We start from the raw sequence: 21,738 nt of genomic DNA on the forward strand, positions 1-21,738 counted from the left end.
GTGCCTAATAAATATGAAAAATCAGATAGAAAGTTTAGTTAATCTTTAATGTTATAACCTTTTACAAAAGGGAGTATGTGTGAGAAAACTTGCAGAAAGAGAATAGAGGTATGTTATAGTCAGTATAGAATTTTATTAACCAAATTACATCATTTATTTCTATCCAATCATTATGCCGATAAGTAGCTTCCATGTGTTGCCTGTCAGCGCAGCAGATGACGGGTTCCACTTCCCAGGGCACCCCCTCAGGTGGGGGGCATGGAGTTATAACACACCAGTCATGCACTGTATCACCAGCACAGTCAGATGTCTCACTGGCTTCGTGTGAGTAACATGATGGGGGTTGTAGCTCTTGTCACCAGTATCCTTACAATAAAGAGGCTGGCCCCCACACAAAAACAGAAATGCTCCAGAATATAATGCATGGACAAGCAATAAAGAAAACACATAGCACATGCGGCACGAAGGTGCAGAAATAAGGAGCAGCCTAGAGATCAGCTGCTCTCACGTTGCACTGATAGGCTCACTGCTGCTGACAAACCACAGTGCAATCAATGCTGACATACAGGAAGTGCAGGGACTACAAGCTCCTCCATGTACTTGCTTATAAGCCTGGCACACACAACACAGAGCTGGTGCACGGCTGCACAGGACTGTAGGAATAATTTTACCTGCTAGCAACTTGGCCGAGCGCACTGCAATGATTCCAAGTACAAGATCTGCTACCTGGGAGCCGCCATCTTTGATGTATATGCTGTCAGTCTTAGAGCGCTGCTGGGAAATGTAGTCTTAGCTGAGGGAATGATAGTAAGAAACACGGCCGAACTAACTACAAATACCGGCATGCAGTGCCCTTCTCTAGCTTTGGGAAGTATACAGAGAGCTTCGAATAACTTTATAAACTACCGAACAACAAATACAAGGGAAGGGAGGGAGTCACTGCCTTGTCCTAACTCCGCTATAGGGGGCTGCAGACTCTCTTCATAACTTGCTGAGCTGTATGGTGAAAGATAAGGGGGCAGCAAGAGAAGAAGCACAGGCTAGTCTGCTAATGGCTGAAGACAGTGTCTTTTGCTTTGAGGAATTAGGAAAGGGCCGGTTACACGATTATGGGGCTCCTGGTTTTAATTATTTCCTCCTTGTTTTCCAAGACCTAGACCACGTGCACACGGTCAGTATTTGGTGAGTTTTTTACCTCAGTATTTGTAAGATAAAATCAGAAGTGGAACAATCAGAGGAAAAGTATAATAGAAACCCGTCACCACTTGTGCATTTATCACCCACTCCTGGTTTTGGCTTACAAATACTGAGGTAAAAAAAGTCACCAAATACTGAACGTGTGAACTTGGCCAAAGAGGGACAAATCATGTGGCGCTCCACAGCAAATATTGACCGTGTACCATAGTCACACCCATTTACCATTGTACAATCTTTTTTCCCTGGCAGGACGAGATGCCAGAGGATGGAGCCGTGGCAATGAGGGACATTCAGCAGATGCCCAGGACTGCAGGTCAGTGGTATCTGGCGGCTGGCACCCAAATCTGTTACCTTCTGATGTCCAGGTGCAGCTTGATGTAAGTCAGGGCTGGGGTGACGTTATTTATACGTCACAGGCTCATCTTTAGTTGGGACCTGTGAGGAGCTGACATTGTTCTAAAGACTGCTGGACCAATGGACTATTGTAACTTTCTAATAATCGGTCTCCCTCTTACCAAACTCTCCCCTCTCCAATCTGTCTTGAATGCTGCAGCCAGGATCATATTCGTCCCCAATCTTTATACCAGTGCCTCTACCTTGTGCCAGTCATTACACTGGTTACCCATCCACTCCAGAATCCAGTACAAACTTATTACCCTCACCCACAAAGCCCTCCATGGCTCAGCACCACCCTACATCTCCTCCCTTGTCTCAGCCTGCCATCCTACCCGTGCTCTCCATTCTGCTAATGACCTGAGGTTAGCATCCTCAATAATCAGAACCTCCCACTCCCGTCTCCAAGACTTTTCATGTGCTGCGACAATTCTTTGGAATGCACTACCCAGGTTAATACGATTAATCCCCAATCCCCACAGTTTTAAGCGTGCCTGAAAAACGCATTTATTCAGTCTGGCCTACCGCCTCAACGCATTAACCTAACTATCCCTGTTGGCCCATTCAAAAATTTTTTACCATAATCAGGTACCTCATATTATGTTCTCACCCGCTTTATGCATTTAATAGCTCTCTGTGTCTGTACTGTTACATACTTTGGCTGTTAACTGGTTCATGCAGAATTACATGAACACCCGATTCGTACAGTATGGCTGGTCCGAACAATGGAAGCAGTTGTTACCATCCACCTTTCATGTCTCCCCTTTTTCCTCATAGATTGTAAGCTTGTGAGCAGGGCCCTCGTTCCTCTTGATATCTACTTTGATCTGTGTTTATTGTTATGCTGTAATGTCTATTGTCTGTCCAAGTCACCTCTATAATGTAAAGTGCTGCGGAATATGTTGGCACTATAGAAATAATATTATTATTATTATTGATGTAGAACAAATTCCACTGCTCTTATGGATGCAGACTTTTTCCAGCACGGGGCATCGGTTACTTCAACCTTGTTTTTTATTGGAGATTTGCTTGCTGTGTTTTATTACAGATTTGCTCGCTCGTCAGTTGAAGTGCACTAATTTTTCACCTGGAAAGTGTTCAGCCTCTGGAATCAGTGCTGCCATTCAGTGACAGTAAGCAGAGGAAGATGTGCAGGATGGATGTTATGTATACAAAACACATAAGATAAAGGTAAAAGCAATCATTTCATTACGCGTGATAACAATAATCTTATTTATATTGCGCCAACATATTCCACAGCACTTTACAGTTTAACAGTTTCAAAACTGATAGTGTCTCAGAGGCCTCAACTGAGCCATTGTTTTATATGAGACTGTACATTGACTCTTGTGTGTTAATTTGTGAATGCATGCTGATTGTGTATTGCATCAGCCAGCTGCAGTTTACTAACCTACACAATTTAGGATAAATATGCAGATTATTTGAACAATCGAACAATGAAGGATCACCTTCACCCACCTTCCTCCAATCCTGTGGAAGAATGTCATGAATGGAAGCTGAGAATATAAAAAGTCTTTGGCTCCCTCTGCAAAGAGACTCTTTTCAGGAACAGCACTGGAACTTGATATACATGCTACAGTCGTGATATTTATCGTCTGGATGTGAGGAACTGAGGAACTATCTTAAGGACTGTAGTTGCCACCTGGAGCAGTAGACGTGCTACCGTCGTGGTATGAAGCATGGACTGTGACTAAAGACTATACTGGCAGGAGACACAAAAGCTGTGGGGGAAACCAAAAGTTGGGAGACAGTGGGTATCGTCTGGGGGCAGTGGAACTATCGGCCCCAGGTGGGATCTTGTGGACTAGGGATATTGCTATAAGACCATGAATAAAAAACGAATCTGAACTGAAAAAGTAAGTTAATGTGTATGCACAATGTAACTGCATATTAACACATGACCATTAACCAGAAAAAACAAAAAGCAAAAAATACAAATATCCTGAACTAAAAAGTAAAAAATAAACTGCAAATAATGCATAAAGGTAATAATAATAAGAGTATTTAGTAAGCATAATTTTGATCATGAATGTAAGGAATACAAAATAGTATTGTTAATCTGCCTCAGTGATTATTACAACCCACAATCTCAGATCTACACAGGACCTATAGAATAAATACTGTGTTTTCTTTATCGCCTTATTGGGGGACACAGAATACCATGGGGTGTATGCTGCTGCTGCTAGGAGGCTGACACTATGCAAAACAAGAAAATTAGCTCCTCCCCAGCAGTATACACCCACCGACAGGCACTAGGCACCTCAGTTTGTGCTTAGTGTCTGTAGGAGGCGGACCGGGATCTTCCCAGATCCGCAATTAACCTTTCCTTTAGGTGTTCTTGTGGAACTTTTTAATTTTTTTGTATTTTGTTTTGCAGATTCAAGTCGGGAAACGGGGTGGAAGTTCACCCTGCTTTCCCATATCAGGCGGCTGAGCGAGCAGTGTGGCTGATCCCACATCGCAACTCTCAGTACGCTGGCAGGACTTTTTCCATATCACCTTCTGGTGCTATGGGATGTGGACAGGTGGCTGGTCCTTGCCAAATCCCCCTCCTCACCCCTCTCTCGGGACAGGGCTGAGATGAAGACGGCGATCGCAAGATTTTCCTCACCATCAAGAGGTTAATGCCGTCTTCTGCAGGATGCGGGTACAGAGGACAGCGGCCAGCGGCTTGCCACTACCCTTGTGAGAGGCTCCTGTGGTCATCCTCTTCAGGGACGTCAGGTAAGTGCCTGCACGATCCCTCCAGCCCACAGCATTACCAAGAGGCACATCGGTGGGAAACTGGACAGCCGAACACATCAGGCTGTTTGAATCTCCCGCCCCTCTCCCTGCCTGCCGGGCGCCGCTCTCACCAGCCGCGCGCCTCTCCACTTATATTAAAGGGCCGAATACAGAGTTTTTCTCTCCCCGTTCTCACAGCTGGGCAGGGTTTTCCAAGGCTCTTCTGCGCGCACAGTACCTCCTTACAGGCCTTCTCTTCACCTTCCTAGGCGATTCCATCACGGGGCTGCGGTGCCGACTTTCACTTTCACTTTCGTTTTCAGCTCCCGCTCTCAGCGCGCCTCCTCCTCTTTCTGAGCGCGCTGTCCTCGCGCCTTTTTTAGCCCATCACAGGGCTCCTTTTTCGCTTCTGGTATGTCAGCTCCAATTGCGGCTCAGCCGCTAAGCTCCGCCCACCGCTCACCTCATCAGGCATTTCCTGTTTTTTCGGTCCTGCCTTTCTGCGCTGCTTGGGGGACACTTCAGCGTTCCTGCTGCTCGCCGGAACTAGGTAGGCTCTGCTCTATGCAGAAATATTAGCCCTCCTCTGCAGTTCTTCCCCAATTCCCGCGGCTATTCAGCGCAGTTTTCCTTATGCCCAACCCTGCAGGGGAACTCTGTTTCAGGCCCACCGCTACTCATTACGCCTGTGCGCGCTGTAAAAAGAAGTGGGCTTCGGGTCAGCCATCTCCTTTCTGCCCGTCCTGCAGTCCTTCAGCTATGTCGGCCTCTCAGGAGCACACAGATTCCCGTGATGAGGGCACTTCCCCTCTCCCAGAATGGGCCGTAGCTATGTCTCAGTCGGTCTCCAATCTGACCAAAGTCTCTCAGTCCCTGGTCCAGGTCCTAGAACGTTTGCCTCAGCTATCTACAGCCACCGCTGCTCCGACCGCCTCTCAAGGTGAGTCGTCCGCTCCTGACCGCGACCTTCAGAGGGACAGGCCGAGTAGGATGTCCAGGAAGTGTCTCCTATCGGGCTCGTCTTCCAGTTCGCTAGGCCCGTCTGCTTCACCCAGGTGTCCGTCTCCTTCAGTGGACGACCTTAGGTCAGACGACGATCCACAATCAGGATCTAGTTCAGAAGCAGATGACATGTCTAAAACACAAAATATGGTCGATAGTCTTCTTTCAGCTATCTTCCAAACCCTGGAGATTAAGCAGGACAGGCCCCTTCCTCAGGAATGTTCTGTTCCATTTAAACGATCAAGGCCTCCAGCCAAAACTTTTCCAAACCACAACGAGTTTGATACTACTCTAGCCAAACATTGGGAGCACCCTGAGCAACGCTTTTCGGGCCGCAGGTATTTAGATGTTCTGTACCCATTTGAGGCTGATTTGCTTTCTAAATGGACCAAAGCTCCTGAAGTGGACCCTCCCGTATCTCGCATAGCCTCTAAGACGGTTCTGTCCCTTCCAGACGGTGCATCGCTTAAGGATCCAACAGACAGGCAGTTAGAATCTTTGGCGAAGTCTATCTTTGAGGCCTCTGGCGCCTCCCTCTGCCCTATTTTCGCCTCCTCCTGGGTGGCTAAAGTCATTTCAGCTTGGGCTAAAATTCTTCGCAGGGGCATCTTAGCGGCGGCTCCCCAGGACGAGCTGGCAGATCTAGCAGATCAAATTAATCATGCAGGTAAATACCTTTTAGCCGCCTCCTTAGATGCGGCCGGTCGCGTAGCAAGGGCTAACAGCAATATAGTGGCTGTACGCCGAGTTCTTTGGTTAAAGTCATGGAACGCGGATACCACCTCAAAAAAGTCGCTCACCATTCTGCCCTTCCATGGTTCTAGGCTCTTTGGGGCCAAGCTGGATCAAATAATTTCCGATGCCACTGGGGGTAAAAGTACTTATTTCCCCCAGTCTCGACCAAGACGCCTTTTTAATAGAAAGGGTTTTCGGCCCTTTAGGCCTTTTCGTCCGTTCTCGTCCACAGAGAGATCTGTCCAGCAAGAGCGTCCTTCCGCATCTAGTGAGCGAGAGCAGAAGAAACCTTCTTACAAGCCCGCTCCCCGCTGGAGATCTAGAGGACAATACTCCAGATCCTCAGGTGCCCGTTCCGGTAGGTTTGCCTCCAAGTGACGGGGCACCCCCACCTGGAAGTTTTTCCAGGGTGGGAGGCAGACTTTCCTTTTTCGTGGACGCTTGGCTGTCGGTTGTCGACGACGCTTGGGTCAGGGAAATCATCGCATCCGGTTACAAGATCGAATTTTCTTCCCCGCCAGACAGGCGTTTTTTCCTGTCCCGACCTCCAAGACAACGGTCCCACATTCCAGGATTCTTTCAGGCCGTCTCCTCTCTTCTTTCCGCCGGAGTGATTGTTCCCGTTCCCTCAGACGAACGGTTTTCAGGGTTCTACTCAAATCTCTTCGTAGTCCCCAAGAAAGACGGCTCCCTGCAGCCAATCCTGGACCTCAAATTGCTCAATCGCCACGTGAAGATTCTTCATTTCAAAATGGAGTCTCTTCGATCGGTGATGGCCTCAATGGAGCCCGGAGAATTTCTCTGTTCTGTGGACATACGGGATGCCTATCTTCACATCCCTGTTTGCTTACAGCACCAGAAATATCTCAGGTTTGCGATTCAGGAAAATCATTATCAGTTCACGGCTCTTCCCTTCAGCCTAGCCTCTGCCCCCCGTGTTTTCACGAAAGTGATGGCGACGGTCATGGCCATCCTTCGATCCAGGGGGATTCTCATCACTCCTTATCTGGACGATCTCTTAATCAAGGGCTCGTCCCGTCAAGACTGTCTCCTAAGTCTTCAGATAACCCTGGATACTCTCGACCGTCTCGGATGGTTAGTCAACAAAGAAAAGTCCGTTCTCAGCCCCACTCAGCGTCTGACCTTTTTAGGCATGGAGTTCGACACGAACCTGGCCCGGGTGTTTCTTCCTAGGGAAAAATTTGCGGCTCTGTTCAAAGGGATTCGAGCCCTCAAACGGTCAACGCCCATTCCCCTTCGATTCTGCATAAAAGTTCTGGGGAAGATGGTAGCTTCCTTGGAAGCAGTGCCCTTTGTACAGTTTCACCTTCGTCCTCTTCAGCTGTCCCTCCTTTCAGTCTGGGACAAGACGACGAGGTCCTTAGACCCGCCCATTCTCCCTCTCAAAGTGAGGCAATCCCTCACTTGGTGGACGATGTCTACATCAGTCCTCCAAGGGAGGTCCTTCCTCCCACTTCGGTGGCAAGTCATCACCACCGATGCCAGCCTCCTGGGTTGGGGAGCGGTTTTTCACCAGAGGACAGCTCAAGGACACTGGAACCCACAGGAAGCTCTTCTTCCTATCAATCTGCTCAAGATCAGAGCGATCTTTCTGGCCCTTCTTCGCTGGCAACCCCTTCTCGTCGGCAAGCCGATCCGCATTCAGTCGGACAACGCCACGGCTGTGGCGTACATAAACCGTCAGGGCGGCACGCGCAGCCACCAAGTCATGTCAGAGGTGGCCAGGATTCTGCGCTGGGCGGAACGTTACGTCCCAGCAATCTCCGCCGTTCACATTCCAGGGGTGGAAAACTGGGCAGCCGACTTTCTGAGTCGTCAAGGCCTAGCGTCAGGCGAATGGTCTCTCCATCCCTCAGTCTTCGATCAGATATGCAAGCGCTGGGGTTCTCCGGACGTCGACCTCATGGCATCTCGGATGAACCACAAAGTTCGGCGCTTTGTAGCCAGGTCCAGGGACCCTTTAGCCGTCGCTTGCGACGCCCTAGTAATTCCGTGGTCCCAGTTCCAACTCCCTTATCTTTTTCCACCTCTTGCCTTGATCCCAAGAGTGGTCAAGAAGATAAAATCGGAAGGTGTTCCAGTAATTCTTGTGGCTCCAGACTGGCCGAGACGGCCTTGGTATGCGGAACTGGTGAACATGCTCGCGGACGTTCCCTGGAGACTTCCAGACCATCCGGATCTTCTCTCGCAAGGCCCCCTTTACCACGAGAATTCTCCGTCTCTGAATTTAACAGCATGGCTGTTGAGGCCGCAATCCTAAGAGAATCAGGTTTTTCCAGCCAGGTGATTCAGACGATGATCAAAGCCAGGAAGCCAGCCTCTTCCCGCATTTACCACAGGTGTTGGAAGGCTTTTTTCCGTTGGTGCGACGATAAAAAAGTTTTTCCAATGGCCTTTTCCATTCCGTCCGTACTGGGTTTTCTCCAATCTGGCTTAGATTTGGGTCTGTCTCTCAGTACCCTGAAGGGCCAGGTTTCTGCCTTGTCTATCCTCTTTCAAAGAGAGCTCGCTCACTTACCGCAGGTTAAGACGTTCCTCCAAGGAGTCGCTCATGTGGCTCCTCCTCATCATTCACCAATAGAACCGTGGGATCTCAATCTCGTTCTTGGCGCTCTCCAAAAGGCACCGTTTGAGCCCATCCAGGACATTCCTTTGTCACTTCTGTCATGGAAGGTAACCTTTTTGATCGCCATTACATCCATCAGAAGAGTTTCTGAGTTAGCGGCCTTGTCATGCCGTTCTCCTTATCTGGTGCTCCATCAGGATAAAGTCGTCCTCAGGCCCGTTCCTTCCTTCCTGCCAAAGGTGGTTTCCTCCTTTCACATCAACGAGGATATCGTTCTTCCATCATTTTGTCCGGCTCCTTCTCACCCTCTTGAGAAGTCACTCCACAAGCTGGATGTTGTTAGAGCCTTGCGTGTCTACCTCGCTAGGACCGCTTCACTTCGTCAATCCGATTCATTGCTGGTCATCTCTGAAGGTCACAGGAAAGGGCTTCCGGCATCCAAATCCACGATCGCTCGCTGGATTCGTTCTACCATTCAGGAAGCATACCGACTTCAGGAAAAACGGCCCCCTCCGGGAGTGAGAGCTCACTCCACCCGGGCTGTGGCAGCTTCGTGGGCCGTTCGACACCAGGCTTCGGCTCTGCAACTTTGCAGGGCCGCGACCTGGTCGTCCTTGCACACATTTGCGAAGTTCTACAGCGTTCATACCCAGGCCTCGTCTGATGCAGTTGTTGGTAGGAAGGTTCTGCAGACGGCGGTGGTGCACCGGCCGACCTAAGCCTTTCCTGTTCTTTCGTTCCTTATTGCTGTTCCCGCCCTTGGGACTGCTTTGGAACGTCCCATGGTATTCTGTGTCCCCCAATAAGGCGATAAAGAAAGATGGATTTTTGGTTCTTACCATAAAATCTTTCTTGGAGCCTTCATTGGGGGACACAGCACCCTCCCTGTTTAATTTGTACCGTGTTGGGTCTTTGAGTCCCTTGTTGGGTTGGTACATATGTTTAGAGTGTTCCGTTGCTTCTCCTACTGCTTTCTCACCAACTGAGGTGCCTAGTGCCTGTCGGTGGGTGTATACTGCCGGGGAGGAGCTAATTTTCTTGTTTTGCATAGTGTCAGCCTCCTAGCAGCAGCAGCATACACCCCATGGTATTCTGTGTCCCCCAATGAAGGCTCCAAGAAAGAGATTTTACGGTAAGAACCAAAAATCCATCTTTTTGCTTTCTGCAGGTGTTCACACCAAGATACATACAGTTAGGTCCATATATATTTGGACAGACAACATTTTTCTAATTTTGGTTCTAGACATTACCACAATGAATTTTAAACAAAACAGTTCAGATGCAGTTGAAGTTCAGACTTTCAGCTTTCATTTGAGGGTATCCACATTAAAATTGGATGAAGGGTTTAGGAGTTTCAGCTCCTTAACATGTGCCACCCTGTTTTTAAAGGGACCAAAAGGAATTGGATAGATTAAATAATTGTAAATAAAATGTTCATTTTTAGTACTTGGTTGAAAACCCTTTGTTGGCAATGACTGCCTGAAGTCTTGAACTCATGGACATCACCAGACGCTGTGTTTCCTCCTTTTTGATAAGAAAAGGGGGAGACAGGGCGCTTCCAACGCGTAGGTCTGTATGGAAAGTAGATGAGTGCACGGCAAGTGTTAGGCTCACCTGATAGGGTTGTGAGAGTCACAACACCTATAATCGCATAAAACAGCTGCAGCAGTCTGCACGAGGTCCAAGGACTTGGTACAAAGAGAAGGCTGGTAGTGCAATAAGAGACTGCGCTGCTGTGGTAGAATTCAAGGTATCTTTATTGCCAACGCGTTTCCTGAGCCAGTCCCAGCTCACTTCATCAGGGCATGTTACAGAAGTTCATTGCAGGGGTATATATACACATTAAAAAAAAAAAAAAAGGGGGAGGTGCCAAGAATAGTGAGGTGACACGTCAGCATGGATACATATACATGAATCATACAAAACAATAAAACTTTATTACAGCCATATTAAAAACGATGTTTAAAATGCCATAAAAAGAATGTTGGTATAAAAAATGTGATTAAAAAATAAAAAGACACCGGGGGGATCACGAGGTAAAAGATTAAAAAATGGCTCTCGAGTCCTGGGGTGGATTAGAACTTGCCTCAGAGGATATAACTCATGGTATTAGTCCACTATGCTACATGTGAAACTGGAAAGTAAGGAGAAAATGGTTAAAATCATGTGTAAATAGCTAAAACTAGTCTCAAATATCTTTTTTCTAGGTGGAGAAAAGAGAAGAACAACAAGAAGAAACTCTCTGGAATAGGTGATATAAAAATGGTTAAAAATTGAGTGTTAAGGCATAATAAAAATAATAAAAAAAAAAATATAGAAAAAAAAACAAAAAATTCATGGGTGAAAAAAAAAAAATGCATAAATTTTTATTTTTTTTTTCTTTAAAAAACGAAGATGATGATATAAAGGAATTGAAAGGATAAGATATTAAAACACAGGGTCAAAATAAAATCAATAAACATTGATGATATTAAGACCATTGGGCTCAATAGATTTGAGTTTGTAGAACCAAAAAACTTCCTTTCTGCATAGTGATTGAAACCTATTGGGGATGTGGTCTGGTATGTGATCAATGGGATAAATGGTGGCTTTACTGAAATCTCTGGAATGTGTGGTGTCAAAGTGTCGTGAAAGTCCATGTTTTTGGAAGCCTATTTTGATATTGTGACGGTGTGAATTCATGCGACAATGTAGTGCTTGTGTAGTGCGACCTACATACAATCTGGGACAAGGACAGGAAATGACATTATAACATGAGAAGAATGACAAGTGAGGTGGAATTTGAGGGGAAATTTTTCAAGTGTAATGGGGTGGACAAACACAGACGTGCAGTGTGAAATGGTATGACAGCAAACACAATTAGGACGGTGACACTTATAAATGCCTGGTGATGAAATGGTATGGGTAGTAGGCTTCTGGGGTAGAAGTCTACTTGGAGCCAGAATATTCTTTAATGACCTGGCCTTTCGGAAGGCGATAGCAGGTTTGTCTGGAAGGACCCCATTAAGTATGGGGTCCTTCTTAATGATGGGCCATAAATTATTTAGAACATCTCTTATCCTGTTCTGTTGTGAACTGAATGTTGTAATAAAATTTGTTCTAAAGAGTTCAGCATCATCTTTCTTTTGTTTAGTCAAAGATTTGCTGAGGAGAATATTCTGGTTAAAATTTTTAAAAACATTATCACATGTAGAGCTAATGAGTTTTTTGGGATACCTCTGAGCAAGGAACCTTTCCCTCAGGACCTCGGATTGTGTGTTAAAATCCTCATCATTAGTACAGTTCTTTCTTATCCTTTGGAACTGATTGTGAGGAATATTAAAAAGCCATTTTTTGTAGTGTCCACTCTTAAAATGTACATAACTATTAGAATCCACCTCTTTAAAAAACGTTTTACTGCAAATCTTGGAATCCCTGATGAAAAATGTGATGTCTAAAAAATCCATGGACTGATTATTAACATGTGGGGTAAAAGTCAAGCCCCATGGATTATTCTGGATGGAACAAATAAGAACACCCACATCTAAAACGTCATTGTCCCAGATTAAGAACAGGTCATCAATGTATCTTCTGTATAAAATGATGCCTTTATTAAAAGAAGAGTAAAAAAGTTATGCAAAATAAAATCCATCCCTTTGTAGATAAAAGCTTTTTGTGCAACAGATAAACGAATGTCTGATAAAAGGAACCTGTTAAAACATTCAAGACCCAACTCATGTTCAATGTTTGTATATAAAGCAGATACATCAAATGAAATAAAATAATAAGAGTCTTTCCATAACACATCATGAACCAGATTAATCAATTCAGTGGAGTCCTTCAGGTGGCTGGGTAACAAGAGAACATGATGTTGCATTATTCGGTCAATAAAAAAGGACAAGTTACTTGTAAGGGACCCTATGCCATAAATTATGGGTCTACCTGGGGGGTTGGTTGTAGATTTATGTATTTTAGGAAGATGAGAAATGAAGGGAGTGGATGGATTTTTATTGACCAGAAATTTCTTCTCTTGATCATTGATGGTTCCTTCAGTAAAAGCTTCATTGATTAAAAGGTTATAAGCAATAGTGGAAGAAGGGATGGGATTGTGGGGGAGTTTTTCATAAAAATTCGTGTCAGATAAAATCCTGTAGGATTCCTGTACATAGTCTTTCCTGTCCTGTATTACAATACCACCGCCTTTATCAGCAGATTTGATGATAATATTGCAGTTTTTCTCAAGCTTAGTCAATGCTGCCTGCTCCCTATTAGTAAGATTTTTGTTGATAGAGGTATGCTCCTTATCTAGATCTTTTAACTGGTCTAGAAGTAGATCAGAGAAAGTTTCTAGATGGTGGCTTTTACTTTCCACAGGGTAAAAGGTGGATTTGCCTTTCACATCCAAATGGAAGGAGGAATCAGTAGAATTAACCCCATTAGTGAGAGGAAGAGATTTTTTTTATCTCAAAGTGTCTGAGGAGTGTGATTTTCCTGATAAATCTTTGGGTGTCCAAAAGCAAATCAAATCCATCACTCCTGGACGTGGGGAAAAAAGACAAACCTTTATTCAGTAGACTGATTTCTTCAGAGGAAAGAACATGGGAGGAAAGGTTGAAGATATTAGATTTAGATTGTGTTAATGATCGTTTTTGCCTTTTTTTTTCTCAATTCCCTTTCCTCTGCATCCTCTAAAGGATTTTTTTCGTTTTTGTTGGACCTTTTGAAAAAAATGGGTTATGTTGCTCTTTTTGGGTGTTTTCTGTGCAGGATTCAGTGCTGCAGGTTAAAAAGAGACAGCAACTGAAGATCCTGCAGTGGAGTTGTCTATTACAATTTTTTCCGGAATGGTAGAAGGTAAGGTCTCATCAGTGGGATGGATAGAGAGATCCAAGAGGTCTGGAGTGTCAGGAAAAACTTCAGGTTCCTGACAATCAAGGACTGTTAGAGCAGATGTGGTAGGGGTAGGAGAGGAACAGGGAGAATTAAAGAAGGGGAGTGGGAAGGAAGCAGATTTCCTTCTATCATTGATAAGGTTCACCACTTCAGTAGTGCTGGTTAGATCCATAGTTGGGAAAAAAACATTATTCGAGGCAGTTTCTTGAAAGGAACTAATATTTGCACTCATTAATTCAGATAGAGTGGGTTTGGATTTGGGAGCAGGTTTAGCATTTTGATTTAGTAGTGCAGGGGGTTCTCTGGATCTGTTCCTATGCTGAGGAACATTCCTCCCTCTGTTACTATTAGTGAATACCCTCCCAGAGCCTCTATCAGAGGGTCCCCTGTGTGAGGTGGGGTAGGAGTTTGGTTTTCTAAGCTGTCTTGGAGCTTGGAGGATGGTAGGGGAATCCCTATCATCCTCAAGATCTTCAGGTGGAGAGCAGGGATCCTCCCTGTCCCTATTGAGTTTTTTAGATTTCTTCAAAATAAGTTCATGTTCTAGTTTTAGAGCAGATGTAGGGATGCTAGAGTTGATCTTCCTGAATAGGGGATGACTGTCAAAATTCTGGAGTTGAGAATCTATTTCCAAAACATTCTGGGCAGCAGCCTCAGCTAAGAGAGCTCTTTTTTTGCATAAGCAGGCTAAAAGTCTCTGCATACAGTCTTTTTGTATGTTGTTCCAGGTTACTGAAAACTCAGGATCTTTTGGGAAAGGGGTCTGCAGAGAAACCCTTAAACCCTGAGGGCATAATTGTTCCTCCAGGTATATATTGAGAAACCTAGCATGTAAGCTATGTACAATTTCGTCCTTGATATGGTTCTCAAGGGTATGGAACAGACCTTTCATTGTCTCCGTTTCTTCCTCTGTATAAGAACAGAAAATGGGATCCTCATGGCTGGATGATGCTGGAATTTGGCCGACGGTTTGAAGAATCAATCTCTCCCGAGATAATAATCTGTGTTGGAAGTAATCCATGATGGACAAACGCCTGCAGCTGCACCTGTAAGTGGATCACCAACTGCTGTACCCCCGCCAAGGGGTCCGAGTGAGCTGTGAAAAGAAAAGGGGGAGACAGGGCGCTTCCAATGCGTAGGTCTGTATGGAAAGTAGATGAGTGCACGGCAAGTGTTAGGCTCACCTGATAGGGTTGTGAGAGTCACAACACCTATAATCGCAATTGGAGTGATGCATTTGATTTGTTTTTGGACACCCAAAGATTTATCAGGAAAATCACACTCCTCAGACACTGAGATAAAAAAATCTCTTCCTCCCACTAATGGGGTTAATTCTACTGATTCCTCCTTCCACTTGGATGTGAAAGGCAAATCCACCTTTTACCCTGTGGAAAGTAAAGGCCACCATCTAGAAACTTTCTCTGATCTACTTCTAGACCAGTTAAAAGATCTAGATAAGAAGCATACCTCTATCAACAAAAATCTTCTAATAGGGAGCAGGCAGCATTGACTAAGCTTGAGAAAAACTGCAATATTATCATCAAATCTGCTGATAAAGGCGGTGGTATTGTAATACAGGACAGGAAAGACTATGTACAGGAATCCTACAGGATTTTATCTGACACGAATTTTTATGAAAAACTCCCCCACAATCCGATCCCTTCTTCCACTATTGCTTATAACCTTTTAATCAATGAAGCTTTTACTGAAGGAACCATCAATGATCAAGAGAAGAAATTTCTGGTCAATAAAAATCCATCCACTCCCTTCATTTCTCATCTTCCTAAAATACATAAATTTACAACCAACCCCCCAGGTAGACCCATAATTTATGGCATAGGGTCCCTTACAAGTAACTTGTCCTTTTTTATTGACCGAATAATGCAACATCATGTTCTCTTGTTACCCAGCCACCTGAAGGACTCCACTGAATTGATTAATCTGGTTCATGATGTGTTATGGAAAGACTCTTATTATTTTATTTCATTTGATGTATCTGCTTTATATACAAACATTGAACATGAGTTGGGTCTTGAATGTTTTAACAGGTTCCTTTTATCAGACATTCGTTTATCTGTTGCACAAAAAGCTTTTATCTACAAAGGGATGGATTTTATTTTGCATAATAACTTTTTTACTCTTCTGGGGGAATTTTATCACCAGACACGTGGGACCGCTATGGGATCACGAGTAGCACCTACGTATGCAAATCTTTTTATGGGGGTCTTTGAACAAAATTTTATCACCAATGAGACTTTTAATAAAGGCATCATTTTATACAGAAGATACATTGATGATCTGTTCTTAATCTGGGACAATGTGACGTTTTAGATGTGGGTGTTCTTATTTGTTCCATCCAGAATAATCCATGGGGCTTGACTTTTACCCCACATGTTAATAATCAGTCCATGGATTTTTTAGACATCACATTTTTCATCAGGGATTCCAAGATTTGCAGTAAAACGTTTTTTAAAGAGGTGGATTCTAATAGTTATGTACATTTTAAGAGTGGACACTACAAAAAATGGCTTTTTAATATTCCTCAAAATCAGTTCCAAAGGATAAGAAAGAACTGTACTAATGATGAGGATTTTAACAGACAATCCGAGGTCCTGAGGGAAAGGTTCCTTGCTCAGAGGTATCCCAAAAAACTCATTAGCTCTACATGTGATGTTTTTAAAAATTTTAACCAGAATATTCTCCTCAGCAAATCTTTGACTAAACAAAAGAAAGATGATGCTGAACTCTTTAGAACAAATTTTATTACAACATTCAGTTCACAACAGAACAGGATAAGAGATGTTCTAAATAATTTATGGCCCATCATTAAGAAGGACCCCATACTTAGCAGGTTTGTCTGGAAGGACACCATTATCACCTTCCAAAAGGCCAGGTCATTAAAGAATATTCTGGCTCCAAGTAGACTTCTACCCCAGAAGCCTACTACCCATACCATTTCATCACCAGGGATTTATAAGTGTCACCGTCCTAATTGTGCTTGCTGTCATACCATTTCACACTGCACGTCTGTGTTTGTCCACCCCATTACACTTGAAAAATTTCCCCTCAAATTCCACCTCACTTGTCATTCTTCTCATGTTATATATGTCATTTCCTGTCCTTGTCCCAGATTGTATGTAGGTCGCACTACATTGTCGCATGAATTCACACCGTCACAATATCAAAATAGGCTTCCAAAAACCTAAAAGCGCAGTAAAAATGACATCACTGTAATATTTTTTCATTAGTAATATAGTAGGAAAGAAAAAATCTTTGTTTTTCCTCTAGAATACAGGGACATTAGAAATACACTGCTGTATACAGATGTATCTCTATGTACTAGTATAATCTACCTTTGTTTGCAGAGCCAGCAATGCAGCTTCAAGTATACCAGATGTTTAGGTTAGAAGAAAGGCACCTCAAAGGTAGCCTCACTTACAAGTATAAGTAGACGTGTCATTAATAAAATGGACTCGCTCATAACTTATTCCTGTCAAGGACACTGCAATGAATCAAGGGACATTCATTACGTGTTGAGAAAAGACGATTCCGGCATCCAAATAGCAAAGGCTCCATGACATGGGGTATTTTTTTTAATAACCTTACCTTGCTTTACTGTTCTCCACAGCTACATCACTGACCTTTCTGTGTGTTCCTTGATTTTCATGATGCTTATTGATCCCTGCTGTTTTCAATTTACTAATTACCGTACATTACTTCTGGAAGTAATTAATAACTTGGGATTTTATTTAGGGATATCAGAATCTACATGGGTCTGAATACAAATGCACATCACAATATTCAGGTTTATATTTAAAATAATTAGAAAACTATCCTTTCCTTTACACAACATAAATATTTGATGTTCTTGTGTTTGTACATTATATCACATAAAATCCCAATAAAATACATTGAATTTTGTGGATGGAACGTGAAAAAATGTGGAAAAGTTCAGAGCATGATTACTTTTTCAAGGCACTGTGAATATGGACAATTACCAATTTCTTTCCATACATAGTTGCGCAAATGTACAAAATATATGTTCTTCTGTCCAATGAACTTTGACAATTGTTTTGATCTTTGATGCATGTCTGTAATTTAGTGTTAATGTTTTTTTTCTCCACTTGTAATACTGTGTAAGCTTTCTACTTGGCAATGAATAAAACCTGAACTCTTTAAATCAAGGTACAGATTAATGTAGAGAAAAGAGAAATGTCCAGCTCAACTGATTAATTATATTCATGATGTTTTTCTATGTTTTATTGGTGTGTATAGAAACTCTTTGCAATTTTTTGTGATTTTATTGTCTTTGTAGTTGTCTATTGACATGTGTCTTGTGCTTGCACTTTATCATAATTACTCTAATTATTCATGCTACCGGTGTGCTCATCGGATTTGAGTATAAAAGTGAAGCACATTCTCTGGATATAATGATTAAGGGAGCCTAGTCTCCAGAAACGCGTTGATTCAGCTTCTTTCATTTACCGCACTGAAGATTATATCCTCTCTGTAACAACTCGTGTGAATAAAATTTGATCTTCACGGAATCAATTGAGCTGGACATTTCTCTTTTCTCTGGATGGTTAAACTCTTGGCAAAGCGGGTTCGTGCTCCTGAAGACAGTGCAGTGCCATCACGGGTCAGCTGGAACTTTCTACTTCACAGATTAATGTATCTCCAACTGACTTTATTTAAAAAAATGGAAAAAAGAAGATTCACCATTTTCTTATCAAATAATGCCTTTTCCAGTATAAAAAAAAAGTGTTGTAATGACACCATTCTTAATTTGTTTTGTTGCAATGTCAAGTGGAAGTGAGGGTCTTTTAGTCATGGCATCTCCTATAAGACTATGTTCAAATGTGGCACATATGTGCCACACAAACACAGGTAGAGCATACAAACTCCTTGCAGATGTTGTCCTTGGTGGAATTTGAACCCAGGACTACAGCGCTGCAAAGCTGCAGTGCTACCCACTTGGGTGAGTTTTCATATAAATGACAAATGTTCTCTTAAACTACAAGACTCCTGAAAGGGTTGATTGTGACTTGTAGGATCGCTACTACCAACAGGTGGCGCTATAGAGTTCAAGTCCTCTTTTTCTCAGAAGAGGCACTTTGCATATTAAATTTCCCAGAGGAGCATTGCACGGCGAATAAGCCGCCTTACCTTGACAAGCCAGAGCTGGTATGTCACTCTCCACAAGGAGAAACCTTGCCCCTTAGACCACAGTCCAGAGCCTCTCACCTAGCCAAATCAGTTCTCTTACTTTGCACTGACGAGGGCCAATAGCTCGAAACACCGTGTCTGCAAATTGAGATTCTGATTTGGCTTTTATCCTAAGTCATATTACAAGACTCGTTAAAGGGTTGAATGTGACTTGTAGGATCGCTACTACCAACAGGTGGCGCTATAGAGTTCAAGTCCTGTTTTTCTTTGAAGAGGCAATCTGCCTCTTAAACTAGACATAGTTGTGTTGCGGTTTCAGAGGTAAACTGCTGGAATGGCCAGGAGTGGGTCATTGCGTTAGCTACCTGAGAAGGAAAATAGAATGGTTCAAATAAATTGCTCTTAGCCTTAGGTGCTATGGCAAGTGAGAAAGTGTGTGGGCTGGTTGCCCCATGGACAAATGGGCCCAAGTGGTAAAAGCATATCTGCTGGAGAGAAGCTTAGAGAGTATAAAAACCTGCTGTTGAGAGAACCTAGTGAATAGTATTGAGTTAGGCTGGCCATACACATAGGCATCCATGTCAGCCAACTCTCCCACACACAGGAGCACTCGCTGGGCTGAGTGCTCCTGTGTTTGTCAAGAAAGCCACTGACTGACATGTTGGCCGACAGCTAATCTCTGGGAGAACAATGTGATCGGCAGTCCAAAATCGGATATGCGTGTTCGACATCTCTTCCAATCATCAGTTGGCCGTCGACCCATAGACATTAGTCTGTTGGCTGAACCCATCGATATAGGTGGATTCAGCCAACTTTAGTCTAATGGGCATGGGGACCTTTAGACTGAACTGGTTCAAGTTAAAGGGACTATCGGCACAGAATGACTGTTCAAACCAGCTACAGGTGCTTGTTGCATCATCATTGTGGGGCCAAACAATTAGCTACACCTTTCCAACTGCTTCTTTTCCCTCTATCTCCATCACCCTATTATTTGATACCTACGGCTTGATAGAGCAAGAGAAGAGAGGAGGTAGAGGGAAAACAAGCAGGTAGGAAGGTGTAGTTAAATGTTTGGCTCCACCATGATGCAACTGTACTTGGTTTGAACAGTCATTCTATGTCGACAGAGTCCCTTTAAACTCCTGTCTTGTGTCTGTTGTTGATGATAAAGGAACCACTCCTGCGAGGAGGCGATATGTGCACATGTAAAACACTTGGGTGTTATACGCACACAAGAGAAACACCGCTTTTGTGTTTCCAAGTCTTTGTGAAAAAGTTTTTTGGGAATAATATAAAGGAAAAAATAGATTTTTCCATAGAGATAAGTTAAAATGCCCAAAAGGTAAAATAAACAAACAAGATAGCATGCTGTTATGATTGAGTCACCGGAGGAGGCAGACACAAAAATAGAAGCTGCGTCCAGAAAACCAGAGAAGTTGGCAACTATCAGATTGCAGACCCCTGAACCTATCAACACAACTAGCAGTAGCCGTGGGGGGTTCCTACGGTGCCCTAGACCCCTCGATCACAGCCGGAGAGCTAAATAGCCTAAAGACAGAAAAGGAAATCTAAACTGCCCCAGAGCAGACCCCAAAGTAAAAGGCAGCCCCCAACATATGACGGTGAAGCAAGATGAAAAAACACTCACACAGATAGAAAGATAGGCTGAGCAAACGATGGGGCCCAAGCTAACTAAACAGGACAGGAAAGGACGGTTGCTGTCTGCAATCTGCCAAAATCCTATCAAAGACATAAGCCAACAGCTGGTATGGAAAAAGACCCTGAAGCAGCTAGGCTTCAAAAACTATATCAGCACTCCGGTATCTTCAGAAGATAGAGCTCACAGCAGCTCAAGGAATTCAGCTCACCCCAGCAGGGAATGGCAGAAATCCAGAAAAACAAAGCAAACAAAGTCAAAGCACAAATGCAAAAAGGCAGAGCAGAAAAACTTAGCTTTAGAAGAGCAGGAATTCAGACTGGTCTCCAAGGATCCCACAGAAAAATCACCCGCAGGGCAGAAGGGCGTCGGCAGCCTTATATCCAGTCCGTAACTCCACTCAGCCAGTCATCATCATTAGGCTCAGGTGACTGATAATCAGGCTCACTACCTTTCCTTACCAGAAGAGGGAGTTCATCGGGCCTCAGTAGTGAAGGGGAAAATGAACTCACAACAGTACCTCCCCCTTGAGGAGGGGTCACCGAACCCTCAACTACGCCACCAGGGCGATCAGGGTGAGCCCGATGAAAGGCACGCACCAATCTTTTGGCATGAATATCCGAGGCAGAGACCCAGGAATTATCCTCCTGACCATAACCCTTCCACTTAACCAAATACTGGAGTCTCCGTCTCGCCAGACGAGAATCCAGTACTTTCTCTACCTTATATTCCATGTTACCTTCAACCAATACAGGGTCTGGAGGTGCCACCCCCCGGAACAACAGGTTCAACAAACCTCTTCAACAAGGACTTATGAAACACATTATGGATTTTAAATGTGACAGGAAGAGCCAAATGAAAAGAGACCGGATTAATAATCTCCAAAATCTTGTAAGGTCCAATAAATCTAGGCTTAAACTTAGGAGAAGCCACCTTCATAGCAATATTTTTTTGATGATAACCACACCATATCACCAACTTTAAATTGGGGACCAATGGTCCTATGTCGGTTGGAAAACCGCTGGGCCTTTTCCTGGGAGAGAGATAACTTATCTACCACTTGGTCCCAGATCTGGTGCATTCTCTCCACCACAGTGTCAACACCTGGGCAGGCAGAGGCCTCCACCTGCCCTGAAGAGAATTGAGGATGAAACCCAAAGTTACAAAAAAAAGGTGACATCAAAGTGGCAGAACTAGCTCTATTATTTAAAGCAAATTCGGCCAAGGGCAAAAATGAAACCCAATCATCCTGATCAGCGGAAATAAAGCATCTCAAATATGACTCAAAGGTCTGGTTTGTTCTCTGTCTGCCCATTGGTCTGAGGGTGAAAAGCAGAGGAGAAGGACAACTGAATTCCCAGCTTGGAACAGAAAGTTCTCCAAA

At 43.8% G+C, this 21,738-nt stretch overlaps 1 protein-coding gene and 1 long non-coding RNA gene across 5 annotated transcripts in view; one reads left to right on the forward strand and one right to left on the reverse strand.

The window, feature by feature from the left end:
* Nucleotides 1-793, reverse strand: part of USP40 (ubiquitin specific peptidase 40) — a 99,828-nt gene extending 99,035 nt beyond the window's left edge. The window contains exon 1 of the mRNA XM_073577560.1: nucleotides 672-793. The gene's annotated coding sequence lies outside the window, so the exon portion shown is untranslated. The remainder of the gene's footprint in view (nucleotides 1-671) is intronic.
* LOC141091821 (uncharacterized) lies at nucleotides 628-18,241 on the forward strand. 4 transcript variants are annotated; one of them, XR_012232588.1, is made up of 5 exons: nucleotides 628-756; nucleotides 1,447-1,510; nucleotides 2,639-2,781; nucleotides 10,867-10,910; nucleotides 16,897-18,241. It is a non-coding gene; the product is annotated as an uncharacterized lncRNA (long non-coding RNA). The 4 variants fall into 4 exon arrangements; XR_012232586.1 differs by having other exon boundaries at nucleotides 649-747; XR_012232585.1 differs by lacking the exon at nucleotides 628-756 and adding an exon at nucleotides 918-1,039 and having other exon boundaries at nucleotides 16,897-18,240.
* Nucleotides 18,242-21,738: the final 3,497 nt, after the last annotated feature.

This window comes from Dendrobates tinctorius, unplaced genomic scaffold (assembly GCF_039654945.1).
Source record: "Dendrobates tinctorius isolate UK_male_01 unplaced genomic scaffold, ASM3965494v1 ptg000056l, whole genome shotgun sequence".
NCBI classification, from domain to species: domain Eukaryota; kingdom Metazoa; phylum Chordata; class Amphibia; order Anura; family Dendrobatidae; genus Dendrobates; species Dendrobates tinctorius.